The following is a 15,140-nucleotide window of genomic DNA, read 5'->3' as shown; positions in this document are numbered from 1 at the left end:
ACGCTCTCTTCAGCGCTGTAATGGCGGCGGATTTTGGCGGCAAATGGCGCAGCACCGTCCTTGCGATAAAGTACAGTCCAAGCACAACAAATCACAGTTCCTAGGCACACATGACCTGATTCTTCAGGCTTAAGTAGATCCTGTTCGTGACGCCAAGTTGTAGCGCCCCCACCGCCGCAGGGCCGAGGGGTACCCGGTACCGGGCCTACGAGTCTCTGCTTCTGGGGGTCGTCACGGCGGCTAGGCCCCGGTCCGTGACCCTGCCGTGGGGCGCACAGTGAATAATAGGTGTGGATGTTGGTGGTGCAGTTGTGGGGTGCAGGTCGCGGTAAATAACGAGGACACCAGGTTGCAGTCTCTTTACCTCTTTACTGGAGATCTCTGAGTCCTCAGTCCAGAATATGGTTCACCAGGCTGCGCAAGTCCGGCCGGTCCAATGGCACCTTCAGAGTTCACTTCACAGGTGGAAATCAGTGCCTTCCTTCTTAGCGCTATGTGTTGTAGTCCTTCCCTGCTATGCTTACGGAAAGTACCCCACAACCATTGTGTCTGTTTCTTAAGTTCCCTCACAACTCGATTAAATGATGTTCTTCTAATCTTCCGTCCCTTCCTGATGTTACAGTTAGAACGGCACCCGTTTGTCGGATAGGCCTGGAGTTCTTCCGGGACCCTAGAGACGCCCCTCTCCCGCAATTGCCTCCCAAGACTTCATAGGTGATATGTGTTAGACAGCCCGCCTTAAACTGACTGTCCTGCCGCTGTTTAGAGTATTGCTTGAAGCTGGTTATTGTAATACTCCCTCGGCATTCCGGCCACCGGTAGTGCGCCTCAGTAGGATGTTGCTCCGGTCTTACAGCACGACCCCTACTGGTATTCTCCTATTGCTTGATCTCGTTTCTCACTCAGCACAATCTATCTCGCTTCTAGTCCTTTCTTGGGTCCCGCCGCTTCCCGGAGCTGGCGCGGACCCGTTACGTTCTTTTCAATGCCAAGCCTCTGTCAGGATCCCACCCCTGACAGAGACCCTACTGTCTCTTCCTCCACAACACCCTCTGCCACTAGGTGTTGCTTCGTCCAATCCAGTCAGCTTTCTGATCTAACTTCCTGCCTGACCCCCAGTTTACCCACTATGGTGGGGAGTGGCCTAATGAATAGCACCCTTAGCTCCCCCCGGAGGCCCAGCTGTGAAATGTCTTGGTGACTGTGATACCTGATCAGATGAACTCCTTCAGTGCCATCGGACGCACCGTAGCTCCCCATAGTGGCGGAGCCACAGTACTGCAACGACCAGGACTCTGGGGCGCTGCACTGGACTTTGGGAATTCAATATGCCTTTAGGTTTTCCCGTACATCCGTTTCCATCAGGATTTCGTGCGTAAATCCCAGCAAGTCTGAAAACAGGTCTCAGTTCAGCTAAAGCAGTTCTCGGCTCTGTTGTTTCTGAGCCAGGAATAGTATTTCTGCCACCCTTCAGAATTGGCTTCCAGGCACGTAGCTTTTACCAGTTCCCTGTCTCGCCACGGCTTAAGCAGGTTGACATGGTACATCTAGTAGGGTTTTCTTCTCCCTGGCTGGTCATCCTTGTAGTTGACATCACACAGCTTTTCAACCAAGTCATATGGCCCCTGCCACTTGGCCAAAAATGTGCTTTCGATGGTAGGAATCAGCACTAACATCCAATCTCCAAGGCTAAACTGTCTCAGCCTTGCGGACCAATTGTAGACTCTTGCCTGGGCCTCTTGCTCCTGAAGGAGACTCTCTCACAATCAGTATCACCTCCACAATCCTTTCCATCATCTGGACCACATGCTCAATGATGCTCTGGTGGGGTATAACCTCTGTTTCCTTTGTCTCCTTTGCAATATCGAAAAGTCCCCGAGGGTACCGGACGTACAACAGTTCGGACTGTGAAAACCCATAGAGGTCTGTGGAACTTCCCTAATAGAAAACAGCAGATGCCCAGATGCACACCCAATACATGAGAATGGGCCAGGTCTAACACCCTACGCCTATAGGGTCCCCGTACTAACAGGTGCTTTACTAACTACCCCCTCAGTTTAGTAACCTGGTATAGCAAGTCCTCATTTACAGCAAAGTATGGAAATCTGGTGTCAGCCCCCGGCTCTTGAGCAACCCTATTCAGAACTGTCACATAATCAAATGTCCCTTTTAAATGTAAAATCCTTCATTTGAGCAGTCCCCAAATTTCCTGCAGCTCATGAATGTCGGCCTCACAGGTCACTGTCTCGTCACCAGCAAGGATACGTGGGAAAACTCATCCGCCTCCGACTGCGATGGGGATTCTTTATGGTCAAACCTACACTTATCTGAGTAAATTGACACTGCTGCCTTTTGCCATAAGTCCCAGAATAAGCTAAGATCCCACCCTATTATTATTGGATGTAGCAGATCTTTAACTACTTCGACCTCATGGGACTCAGTGCCACAGTTTGTTTTTATGGTTACTCTGGTGGCAGGGTAGTCCTTGGCGTCCCCAAGACTACAACGGACGACCACGAGCTTTCCAGGGATCAACTGGTGGGGAGTGTGTCCCTTACTGGGGTCACCAAACTCCCGAGTCTGAGAATTCAGACACCAGAACTCCATTTATGGTTATGGGACATGCCTGCGGCCCATTGCTGGGTTGACAATCTACACTGCAGGCGGAAAGGCATAATACGAACAGTGCCTCCCTACACTGCCCAGGAAGTGAAACCTCCAACAAATCAAGTCCCTACTAGTGGCCTTTGACAAGAGCTCAGGGGCCCATTGGGACCTTGGACTCCCCCCAGTTGTGGCTCTATTACCCTTCTTTTGAGAGGCTCCTATTGGTTACCCCAGTACGTGGTTGTGACAACGCCTGGTTTCCTTAAGGACTTTTTAACCATCTGGTATCATTCTACTAGACCGACCAGGTCATTCACATTCCAGGGGTCTCCCTGAGCAACCTAACATAGTCACTCAGGAAGGTGCCAATATTTCAGTTTTTAATTTGGCATACTCCTGTACTTCCTGTAAGGTCAGGTCATAATAAGCCTTTTGGGGCTCGCCAGTTAGATATGGAGCCTACCCCTCTGCCCAATGCTTCGGTGGCAGTGTCTTCTGCTCTGCTACCTTTTCAAATATGGTTAAAAATGCCTCAACATCATCACCCGGGGTCATCTTTTGCATGGCACATCTTACCTTCTTCCGGACGTATTAGCCATCACTTGGACTTGGGGATAGGGTGATCACCCTGCCACGAACTGCGTATGCAAGGAGTTCCATCTGTAGCATAAGCACCTCCTGATGCTGTTGTTGGAGCTGCTGCACCAACAGTTTATTCGTTTCCCTCCGTTGTTGCTGTGCTTGCTGCGGCTTGCCTTGGACTAGGTGCTTGATCAGTTCCTCCATGTTGTCTGATTTTAATCCTGTAACCACCTTCACCCAAGACATGCAGTTTATCCACAGCAGTCACATCTGCTTCCTGGGGAAGTTGCCCGCACTTATAGTACCAACTGCAGTCGATCAGCTTACTCAGCTGCTCAAAGAGGTAGTCACAGGAACACTTTACATTTAAGTTTTCAACTGGTTAATTTAAAAAAAAAATGTAATGCATAAACCAGTGCAAAATTAGGTAAACAAACACAGACCTTCTGGTGGATCGTCCCCACGTAAGGGCAATGGGGTACTCGGCACCGGGTCCTTCAGTTCAGGGGATGTCACGGTGGCCTGACCCGGTCCGTGGCCCTTCGAGGGGCGTCCAATAAAAGGAATAGTGCTTAAGGGGAAAGGTCTTTAAAGGGGAAATGTTCGTGACGCCACCTGTGGTATTCGGTCAGGGTGACCGACGCTGCTTAGGGGTCCGCTGGGGTGATGTAATAGCAGCTAGATGGTATACCTTCCCACAGGTGAAGTGTATCCCCAGGGCTTCCCAAAAGTGTAGAGGGTGATGGTGGATGATGTAAGGCGCACTGAAGAACGAGGACACAAGGTTGCAGTCTCTTTACCTTTACTGGAGGCTTCAGCATCCACAGTCCAGGGTACAGACCATAGGGTAGGCAGAGTCCAGCCGGTCTGAGGGCAAATCCAGAGTCCCCTTATCCAGGTGGAAATCAGTAGCCTTCCTCTAGCGCCTGTGTGTTGTAGTACCTCCCTGCTGAGCTTCCGGTAAGGTCCTCACAACTGTTGTAGATGTTCTAGATGTTATGTCTTCCTCTCTGTCTCCCAGATGGTGTGGATAGGACAAACCCGTATGACTGGTGGCCTGAGGCTTTTTACAGGGACCCTAGAGATGCCCCAGCCCCCACAAGTTGCCACCGTGCCTCCTGGGTATATGGTCGGGCAGCCAACGTGGAATTGACTGTCCTGCCAGTCTCTGGAGCAAGGCTTAGAGACGATTGCTCCCTCGGTGTTCCGGCCACCGGCTTCTACAGGGCAGAACTCCCTCTGGTTTTCTCTCCTTGTGCTATGACTTCGTTTCTCACCCGCTACAATACAATTGTCTTCATGTCCTTCCTTAGGATGCTGCCGCACATGGGGCAGGCGCAGCTCCGTAGCCCTCTATCTAGGCCTCTGACAGGAGCCCACCCCTGTCAGGGACCCACTACCTGAGGGGAGCTCAGATAGCAGCTTACTGGGTAAAGCCCAGCTCGCTTCTGCCTAACTTTCTATCCAGCCCACCAGTTTTACCTAATTGTGAGGAGTCCCCTAGTAGATAGGAGCAAAGCTCCCCCTGGTGGTCTGGAGTGTGAAGTGTGGTGTATGGTTTGTGATACCTGGTAGGAAGATCTCCTTTATTGCCTTCAGACGTAACATCACTCCCCCGGGTGGAAGAACAATATTACTGCAACGACCAGGACTCTGGGCCGCTGCACTGGCATAACAACAAAAAAAACAAAAATTAGCATACGATACAGTCTGTGTGGCTGCGGGGATCACGCACAGGGGAACTACAAAAATAAAGTTCAGTTCTCTTTTAACAGGAGCACAACTCTGGAGATCTTATCTCCAGACACTCCGAACACTGAATGAGTCCAATGGTTGCACATTTAGCTTCAGGGCCACACCCTGGGGTGGAGATATGGTGAAAAGACTCCCACCCACTCTACAGCTGTCCACAAAAACTGAGCACTTAATAGGGGCGATTAACCTCTCTTAGCACTTAGTATGCTGGAGCATTTTTCCAGGTTTATATCACTGAGGCTAACATCCTAAGTTACACATATTTCCCATCCAGTATTTTACCAGTGAGCTTCTCACAAGGGGTATACATAATAAAAAAACAAGTACAATAATCTTGAACAAAACAATTCACCGATTACTACTGGAGGAGAGAGGACTGTGCTCGCGAAGGTTCACAGTCTACAAGGGATGGGTGAGGATTCAGTAGTTAAGGGTAGAGGTTGTCATGTACAGTGGAACGAGGGTTACTGCAGGTTCTAGGCTTGTCGGAAGAGGTAGGTCTTCAGGCTCCTTTTGAAGGTTTCCACAGCAGGCGAGAGTCTGATGTGTTGGGATACAAAGTTCTCAAGTAGGGGGATACACAGTTTGTATGCAATTGTGGGAAGAGGTGATAATAGAGGAGTAGAGAAAGAGATCTTGTGAGGATTAGAGATGGTGTACAGTTAAGTACCGCAAGAATACAGTGGCATCAAGCAAGTTGAAGATGAAATGATCTCTAAAATGCCTAAAATTAAAGATGGCACACATCCTTTGTATTTTAGCCCCCCCACAAAAAAAAAATATTTATACTTCTATATACAGTACAGGCCAAAAGTTTGGACACACCTTCTCATTTAAAGACTTTTCTGTATTTTCATGACTATGAAAATTGTACATTCACACTGAAGGCATCAAAACTATGATGGAATTATATACTTAACAAAAAAGTGTGAAACAACTGAAATTATGTCTTATATTAGTGGGATTTCTTGCGTTATAAATGATGTTGGGACCATCAGCTGTGTTGTGCAGTAGTTTGGTGGATACACAGCTGATAGTCCTACTGAATAGACTGTTAGAATTTGTATTATGGCAAGAAAAAAACAGCTAAGTAAAGAAAAACGAGGGGCAATCATTACTTTAAGAAATGAAGGTCAGTCAGTCCGAAAAATTGGGAAAACTTTGAAAGTGTCCCCAAGTGCAGTGGCAAAAACCATCAAGCGCTACAAAGAAACTGGCTCACATGAGGACCGCCCCAGAAAAGGAAGACCAAGAGTCTCCTCTGCTTCTGAGGATAAGTTTATCCGACTCACCAGCCTCAGTAATCGCAGGTTAACAGCAGCTCAGATTAGAGACCAGGTCAATGCCACACAGAGTTCTAGCAGCAGACACATCTCTACAACAACTGTTAAGAGGAGACTTTGTGCAGCAGGCCTTCATGGTGAAATAGCTGCTAGGAAACCACTGCTAAGGACAGGCAACAAGCAGAAGAGACTTGTTTGGGCTAAAGAACACAAGGAATGGACATTAGACCAGTGGAAATCTGTGCTTTGGTCTGATGAGTCAAAATTTAAGATCTTTGGTTCCAACCACCGTGTCTTTGTGCGACGCAGAAAAGGTGAACGGATGGTCTCTATATGCCTGATTCCCACCGTGAAGCATGGAGGAGGAGGTGTGATGGTGCTTTGCTGGTGACACTGTTGGGGATTTATTCAAAATTAAAGGCATACTGAACCAGCATGGCTACCACAGCATCTTGCAGCGGCATGCTATTCCATCCGGTTTGCGTTTAGTTGAACCATCATTTATTTTCCAACAGGACAATGACCCCAAACACACCTCCAGGCTGTGTAAGGGCTATTTGACCAAGAAGGAGAGTGATGGGGTGCTATGCCAGATGACCAATCGAGATAGTTTGGGGTGAGCTGGACCGCAGAGTGAAGGCAAAAGGGCCAACAAGTGCTAAGCATCTCTGGGAACTCCTTCAAGATTGCTGGAAGACCATTCCCGGTGACTACCTCTTGAAGCTCATCAAGAGAATGCCAAGAGTGTGCAAAGCAGTCATCAAAGCAAAAGGTGGCTACTTTGGAGAACCTAGAATACAAGACATATTTTCAGTTGTTTCACACTTTTTTGTTAAGTATCTAATTCCACATGTGTTTATTCATAGTTTTGATGCCTTCAGTGTGAATGTACAATTTTCATAGTCATGAAAATACAGAAAAATCTTTAAATGAGAAGGTGTGCCCAAACTTTTGGTCTGTACTGTGTATATATATATATATATATATATATATATATATATATATATATATATATATATATATATATATATATAGTTAGATTGTAGTAGCATCGCACATAGTGAAGAGGCAGTGACCCACAAAGTTCCAACACAAAAGTCTCTTTATTGTGTTTCCTCACAGCATTAAAGTCCAATTCACACAAATGCATATGACTTCAGTGTATATTATCAGTGTTCAGTTCACACCAATACATATCATGTGGCTTTAAACTTACAGTCCCTAAACAGGCCTGACTTCCCTTGTCCAGTTTCCCTGGGCGACCGCACGCCATATTACAGTCTCCATACACATAGCCTCATATGTTGCAGACACTACACAAGACAGCTCCCTCCGACTAGTTCCCGTGGGTGTCCTGCATCACTGTATCACAGTCTCTTACAATCTCTTTACTCACACAGCCGTACACAGCCCAGGATATCCTCCGGATAGCAGCTGGGCACCATATCCACCTGTTTGCAATTGTTACACATGCTAGTCCTCTTTCGGGCACAGGACATCCACCTCCGGGCACAGGTCTGTCCACATCCGAGACCAGTACCATGGGCAACTTGCATCGCTGTATACGCTGCGGGTGCCAGGCTATTCAGCTGCCCTGGGTGCTGGCTCCACTGGCCTGTGCCTCCATGCACTCAGCCAGCGCTCTGCAGGCCTCTGCTCTGCACACCAGCACACACCAGACTGACACTGACGTGCACCTCACACACCTGACGCACCCATACCTCTTACTGCAGGGCTTTTAAGACACACAAAACTGTGGCCTTCAGGTATGGTATGTATGGGTATGTATGCATGTTGAGTATTTGATTGCAGAAATTTCAGCAACGTTTCTGCATTTCAAGGAATTTGTTGGCAGCAAAAACGCACGTGAAAAAATGCACATTTTCTATGCTTTTTTATGCCTTTTTGCACAGCAATGAATACTTTTTGGAGCTAAATAAAGATATTTGATTAAAAAAAAAGTTTTGTAGTGTAATTTGCTTGTTTAAAACCTTCTTTTTCATGCTTATTTGCCTCTTCACAGGCTAAAAATACCAGCCTTCAGCTGCCCCAGAAATGGTACTTCATATTTTAAGAGCCAATTCTGGCACTTAGCCCAGGCTCTTCCTGATGCCCTGGTGCAGTCACATCGGGGTAATGGGATTAGGGGTTCTTGTCAACAGCTGTCACTGACACCAAGCCCTAGGTTTAGTAATGAAGAGGTATCCGCCAGACACCCTCATTACTAAATATGTAAGTAAAGAGTTAAATAAACACACCCCAAGAATATAGAATAGTAGCATGCTACGAGTGTCCTCACATATTGAACAAACCACACAAAATGCACAGTGAACTGCACTGCTGCTGCACCTATGCACATTGTCCAACTTAAAGAATCGTGCTCCCAACATGGTCAGGCCAAAGACAACCACAACAGAGAGTAGCAATTATATTAATATTTATTTATTTATTTATTTATTTAGAATATACCAAATCATAAAATGTACAAAAATTAATAAAACTTATAAAATCAAGATAATTTTAGTATGTATATACTTAAAGATCTGTTTGTGCACATATCATATGGCAGGCATATTATATAATATATTGTAAGGACTGCATCTAAATCCTACCAAGTACCCCATATAGCATATGAGTGAGAATGCTAAGGATAAAAGGAACAAAAAGGAAAAAGAGAAAAAAAGGGGGAGACCCTTTACTTTATAAAAAGTGCATAATACGGGCATATATCAATATTCCATCCAGTGTAAGAAAAAGGGGGCACAACAAAGTGCAAATAGTGCAAAAATTTGCAATCTATAAGGTGCTATGGGTAGATAACATACAGAGCCACTTACTTCTGATGTATAAGATTCGATATAAGGCCTGCCAAGTTGATATGATGCACCCCGACGCGCGTTTCGGACGCACTGTTCCTTCGTCAGGGGATGTGTATATTATATGACTAGAGGGTTTATATAGGGGACTAATTATGTATGACGCCCATGTCTGCAGCTCCAGTGTGTGTGGCGCAGGCGCTGCCCAGAAGACCCGGAAACCAGGAAGCCGCAGCATCACGTGACCGGACGCACAGGATCTGTTCCTGGCGTTGCCAAGGTCACAAAGACGCTACAGCCCCGATCAGAGGGCTCCGGCCGTGCATGCGCACTGCTGAAGGTGCGACATGAGCAGGAGAGTTGTGCTGTGCTTAATATAAGATACAATGCGCAATTCCGCCAGCCCAAAGATCAGGAACCCGCAGCCTCATGCACCCGGACGCACAGGAATTAATCCTGGTGTTGCCAAGGTTACACAAACGCTGCAGTCCGGACCCAGGGCCCCGGATGCGCACGCGTACTAATAAAAGTGCTACATGGGCGAAGAGATTGTAATGTGCTTAATAGTGGTTAAATTGTCATAAATAATAAAGGTATAATGCTATTAAAGGGAATGTTGCTAAGAATATAATGTAATTAAGAATATTATGTATGTGTGTTATAATATAGTTACAGCCGCTTGCTCTCACAATTAAGGATGCGGTATGCATAATAAAACTTGCAGTGTGAACAATACAGGGTGTAAAAATAAAAAGTGACATTATATATAGACTAAAAAAGTACAAAAATATATGTAATTGTAGCAATAATGTACGCACATGTGAAAGGAATTCCATATACACATATATACATATATATACACATATACATATACAGTGGGGCAAAAAAGTATTTAGTCAGTCAGCAATAGTGCAAGTTCCACCACTTAAAAAGATGAGAGGCGTCTGTAATTTACATCATAGGTAGAACTCAACTATGGGAGACAAACTGAGAAAAAAAAATCCAGAAAATCACATTGTCTGTTTTTTTTATCATTTTATTTGCATTTTATGGTGGAAAATAAGTATTTGGTCAGAAACAAAATTTCATCTCAATACTTTGTAATATATCCTTTGTTGGCAATGACAGAGGTCAAACGTTTTCTGTAAGTCTTCACAAGGTTGCCACACACTGTTGTTGGTATGTTGGCCCATTCCTCCATGCAGATCTCCTCTAGAGCAGTGATGTTTTTGACTTTTCGCTTGGCAACACTGACTTTCAACTCCCTCCAAAGGTTTTCTATAGGGTTGAGATCTGGAGACTGGCTAGGCCACTCCAGGACCTTGAAATGCTTCTTACGAAGCCACTCCTTCATTGCCCTGGCGGTGTGCTTTGGATCATTGTCATGTTGAAAGACCCAGTCACGTTTCATCTTCAATGCCCTTGCTGATGGAAGGAGGTTTGCACTCAAAATCTCACGATACATGGCCCCATTCATTCTTTCATGTACCCGGATCAGTCGTCCTGGCCCCTTTGCTGAGAAACAGCCCCAAAGCATGATGTTTCCACCACCATGCTTTACAGTAGGTATGGTGTTTGATGGATGCAACTCAGTATTCTTTTTCCTCCAAACACGACAAGTTGTGTTTCTACCAAACAGTTCCAGTTTGGTTTCATCAGACCATAGGACATTCTCCCAAAACTCCTCTGGATCATCCAAATGCTCTCTAGCAAACTTCAGATGGGCCCAGACATGTACTGGCTTAAGCAGTGGGACACGTCTGGCACTGCAGGATCTGAGTCCATGGTGGCGTAGTGTGTTACTTATGGTAGGCCTTGTTACATTGGTCCCAGCTCTCTGCAGTTCATTCACTAGGTCCCCCCGCGTGGTTCTGGGATTTTTGCTCACCGTTCTTGTGATCATTCTGACCCCACGGGGTGGGATTTTGCGTGGAGCCCCAGATCGAGGGAGATTATCAGTGGTCTTGTATGTCTTCCATTTTCTAATTATTGCTCCCACTGTTGATTTCTTCACTCCAAGCTGGTTGGCTATTGCAGATTCAGTCTTCCCAGCCTGGTGCAGGGCTACAATTTTGTTTCTGGTGTCCTTTGACAGCTCTTTGGTCTTCACCATAGTGGAGTTTGGAGTCAGACTGTTTGAGGGTGTGCACAGGTGTCTTTTTATACTGATAACAAGTTTAAACAGGTGCCATTACTACAGGTAATGAGTGGAGGAAAGAGGAGACTCTTAAAGAAGAAGTTACAGGTCTGTGAGAGCCAGAAATCTTGATTGTTTGTTTCTGACCAAATACTTATTTTCCACCTTAAAATGCAAATAAAATGATAAAAAAACAGACAATGTGATTTTCTGGATTTTTTTTTCTCAGTTTGTCTCCCATAGTTGAGGTCTACCTAGGATGTAAATTACAGACGCCTCTCATCTTTTTAAGTGGTGGAACTTGCACTATTGCTAACTGACTAAATACTTTTTTGCCCCACTGTATATATATATATATATACATACATACATACACACACACAAATACTCCCTACTATTAGAAAAAAGTGCAAGTGGTAATATTAACAAAAAACATATGAAGACATACCACTATATAAGACACTTAAGGGTTATATATGCAATGTGTATGTTGAAAAACAATGTAAGGATAAAATGGCCATACAGTGCATAATTTACTTATTGTATCAAAAGGTAATTTACAAAAAAGGCCAAAATGTCCACTGGAATCACATCGAGACCAAGGACCTTCCAGGACAAATATATGTAGTCCACTCAACAGTTTCAGCACCAAAATGGCACATAGCAAAAGATTAATCCACACACAAGGAACTCCCGGACCAACGATGAAGTCAGCAACACAGGAACATCCACAGGGTGAGTAATCTAAAGCTACCTATAGTGATAAAAATTAGAGGCTAATATCTGACAGCGTGACCCCGCAGCTCTCTGACCGAGGGTAACAATCTAACTGTGGTAACTTTACTGCTGATCAGAACTGCCGCACGGGGGGTTTCTCTTACTGTCACACAGATGACAGAGTGGGAAACAACATATGAAATCCGCAAAAAACGCAAGCAAGTCCGCAAAATTTTTATACCTGTGTTTTTGCTGCACATTTGACTGACTCCATTGAAATTAATGGGTGAAAAACGCAGCAGTAACACACAAAGGATTGACATGCTGCAGATTTAAAAGCAGCACAAATCTGGAAAGGAAAATTAAAGTTCATGTGCACAGCACTTCAGGATTCTTATTGACTTTGCTGGCATAAGGATTTCCTATCATTTTGGCGCCAATTCTGTGCTGAAAAAATGCAGCAAAAATGCACCGTGTGCACAAAGCCGGGGTTATGGCTTGTCCACTATCATCGCTAGGAAAGACCAGGCAATGCTAATTTCCCAGCTTAAAAAACCTAGCCTCCTTTAACCTCTAACCTGGTGCCAAAAAATATCAGCCATGGGTTCTTCTAAGCAGCTGCCTAGCACTCTAAAAATGAAAATGGTGGAGGCCCACAAAAAAGGAGAAGGCTTTAAGAAGATAGCAAAGTGTTTTCAAATTGACCTTTCCACAGTTTAAAATGTAATTAACAAATGGCAGTTAACAAGAACATTGCAGGTCAAAAATAAGGTCTGGAAGACCAAGCTAAACATCAATGGGAGCTGCTCTTGGATTGCTAGAGAGGCAAATCAGAACCCCTGCTTGACTGCAAAAGACCTTCAGAAAGATTTTGCAGACTCTGGAGTTGTGGTACATTGTTCTATTGTTCAGAGACACCTGCACAAATATGGCCTTCATGGAAGAGTCATCAGAAGAAAACCTTTCCTGCTTCCTCACCATAAAATTCAGCATCAGAAGTATGCAAAAGAACATCTAAACAAGTCTAATGCATTTTGGAAACAAGTCCTGTGGACCGATGAGGTTAAAATAGTACTCTTTGGCCACAAAGATCAAAGGTATGTGTGTAGAAAAAAGGGCACAGAATTTCAGGAAAAGAACATTTCGCCAACCATTAAGCATGGGGGTGGATCAATCTTGCTTTGGAGTTGTGTTACAGCCAATGGCACCGGGAACATTTCACGGGTAGAGGGAAGAATGGATTCAATAAAATTTCAACAAATTCTTGATCCAAACATAAAATCATCTGTAAAAATACAAACAAACTGAAGTTGAAAAGAGGATGGTGTCTACTGATGAATAAAGATCCTAAACACATGTCAAAATCCAATCCACAATAGACGACCTCAAAAGGCACAAGCTGAAGGTTTTACAATGGCCCTCACAGTCCCCTGATCTGAACACCATTGAAAAGCTGTGGCTAGACCTCAAAATAGCAGTGCACGAAGGACGAGTGTAGATTTTTTTATTCTATAATTTACAGAGTGCACAGTTTAGCGGGAAAGATGAACTTCGTTTTATTGCAGAATAAGAACAAACAGTAATTTAATTTTAGAATTTAAACCAGGAATTTCCTGAGACAACTCTTTCCTTCACTTCCTCTGGTCCATGTTGAGTGTGATACACACCATGTCACTAAGCAGCACAGTATCCGTAGCCCTATATACAGGCCACTCACTGATTCCAAGATTGTAGACACCTGTGATGCTAGTTAGTGGACACACCGTGATTTAACATGTCCCTTTGTCGCATTATATTCAGTGGTACCATCATTTCTGTCCAGGCCTATTTCATGAGTTTTATTTTTTTTTACTTCTGTGGAAGCATGGTGGAAAAGCAATGTCTGACTTTCATTTGTTCATTTTCATAGATCTTTTATTTATTATTACTTTTGTCAGATTCAAGTTATTTCTGTGACCATTGTGGGTTTTTCTGTCATGTTGACCACGTGTGTATAACAGATTAAAAAAATAAATAAAAAAAAAACAACTGCATACGCAGGGAAACATTGGGAATAAGATAAGAGTACAAAACTGGCCACTTTTGAGCTGGTCACAAGTCCTTTTCAGAGAGCACCACATATAGTAGTAATTCCATCCCCTTCAAACCATGTCCTAGTCATAAAAGTGTAAATAAGTTATGCTTTATTTACCTATTGATGTGTGTGTTGGTTATTATTCAATTCCATGAAAGTTTTACATTTATTTATAAAGTTACCTATAACTAAACCGTAAGCGCCTCTTGCCTTGCCAGTATTGCCATCTAGTGGCAATATAGGGTATGTCAGTTTTAGTATAGCAGATATAAAACAAGTACTTTCTGTTTTTTACATTGTTGCAAACATTAACCCTTAAAGGACTCAGACATTTTTTCGCTTTTGTTTTTTTTCCTCCCGTTGTGTCAAGAGTCAGAACTTTTTTTATACTTCCGTCGATATAGACATATGAAGGCTTGTTTTGGGGCAAACAAATTGTAGTTTTTAATAACACCATTCATTTTATCGAATAATGTAATGAAAAACAAGAATTCATTTGAATGAAGTGGCAAAAAAAAAATGTACCATTGTTTTTCAAATTGTTTTTACATTCTGCAGTGAAAATAACCTGGCATGTTTCTCCAGGTCAATAAGATTACAGCATTACCAAATGTATCAAAAATGTAGAGAGCAAATAGGACGCACTAGAAACCATACGGAATCCACTGGATCCACCGTCGAAGCACTATACGTGCGAAACGGCCGTCGTCCTCACTCCAACACCGCACCCTCTTTATGTACCTGCAGTCCTTATGGATGTAAATACTTGGCTTCAATAAATTCACGATTCACAGCATTCTTCAGGGTGAGTGCCGCATCTATTCTCTTTTGTCATGGATATTACCAAATGTATGCCTAGGAGCCAACAACAATGTGATCCTCTTCATTGGGAACCTAACCTAAATAATCCCTCTCCTGGGCTGCTAGCCCACAACTACTGTATATGGGTAGGTAGGATCCTGCTGTGATTAAAACCGCCATAGGCCGATGGCTTGTTGTTGGCTGCTGGGCACACATGAATTGGCCAATTTATGCGCTAAGTATCTTCATTTTAACATATTTTCTAGAGCAATAATGCAATTCCAATTTTGTGTATTCAATGTTTGCATGCTATAGCGTTACAGAGTTCAGCTTTATTTATTAGATTTAAACATTTATGTATACTGTAG

This window comes from Ranitomeya variabilis, chromosome 2 (assembly GCF_051348905.1).
Source record: "Ranitomeya variabilis isolate aRanVar5 chromosome 2, aRanVar5.hap1, whole genome shotgun sequence".
Lineage (NCBI taxonomy): Eukaryota > Metazoa > Chordata > Amphibia > Anura > Dendrobatidae > Ranitomeya > Ranitomeya variabilis.
The sequence above is the reverse complement of the archived record's forward strand: the minus strand, read 5'-3'. Positions refer to the sequence as shown.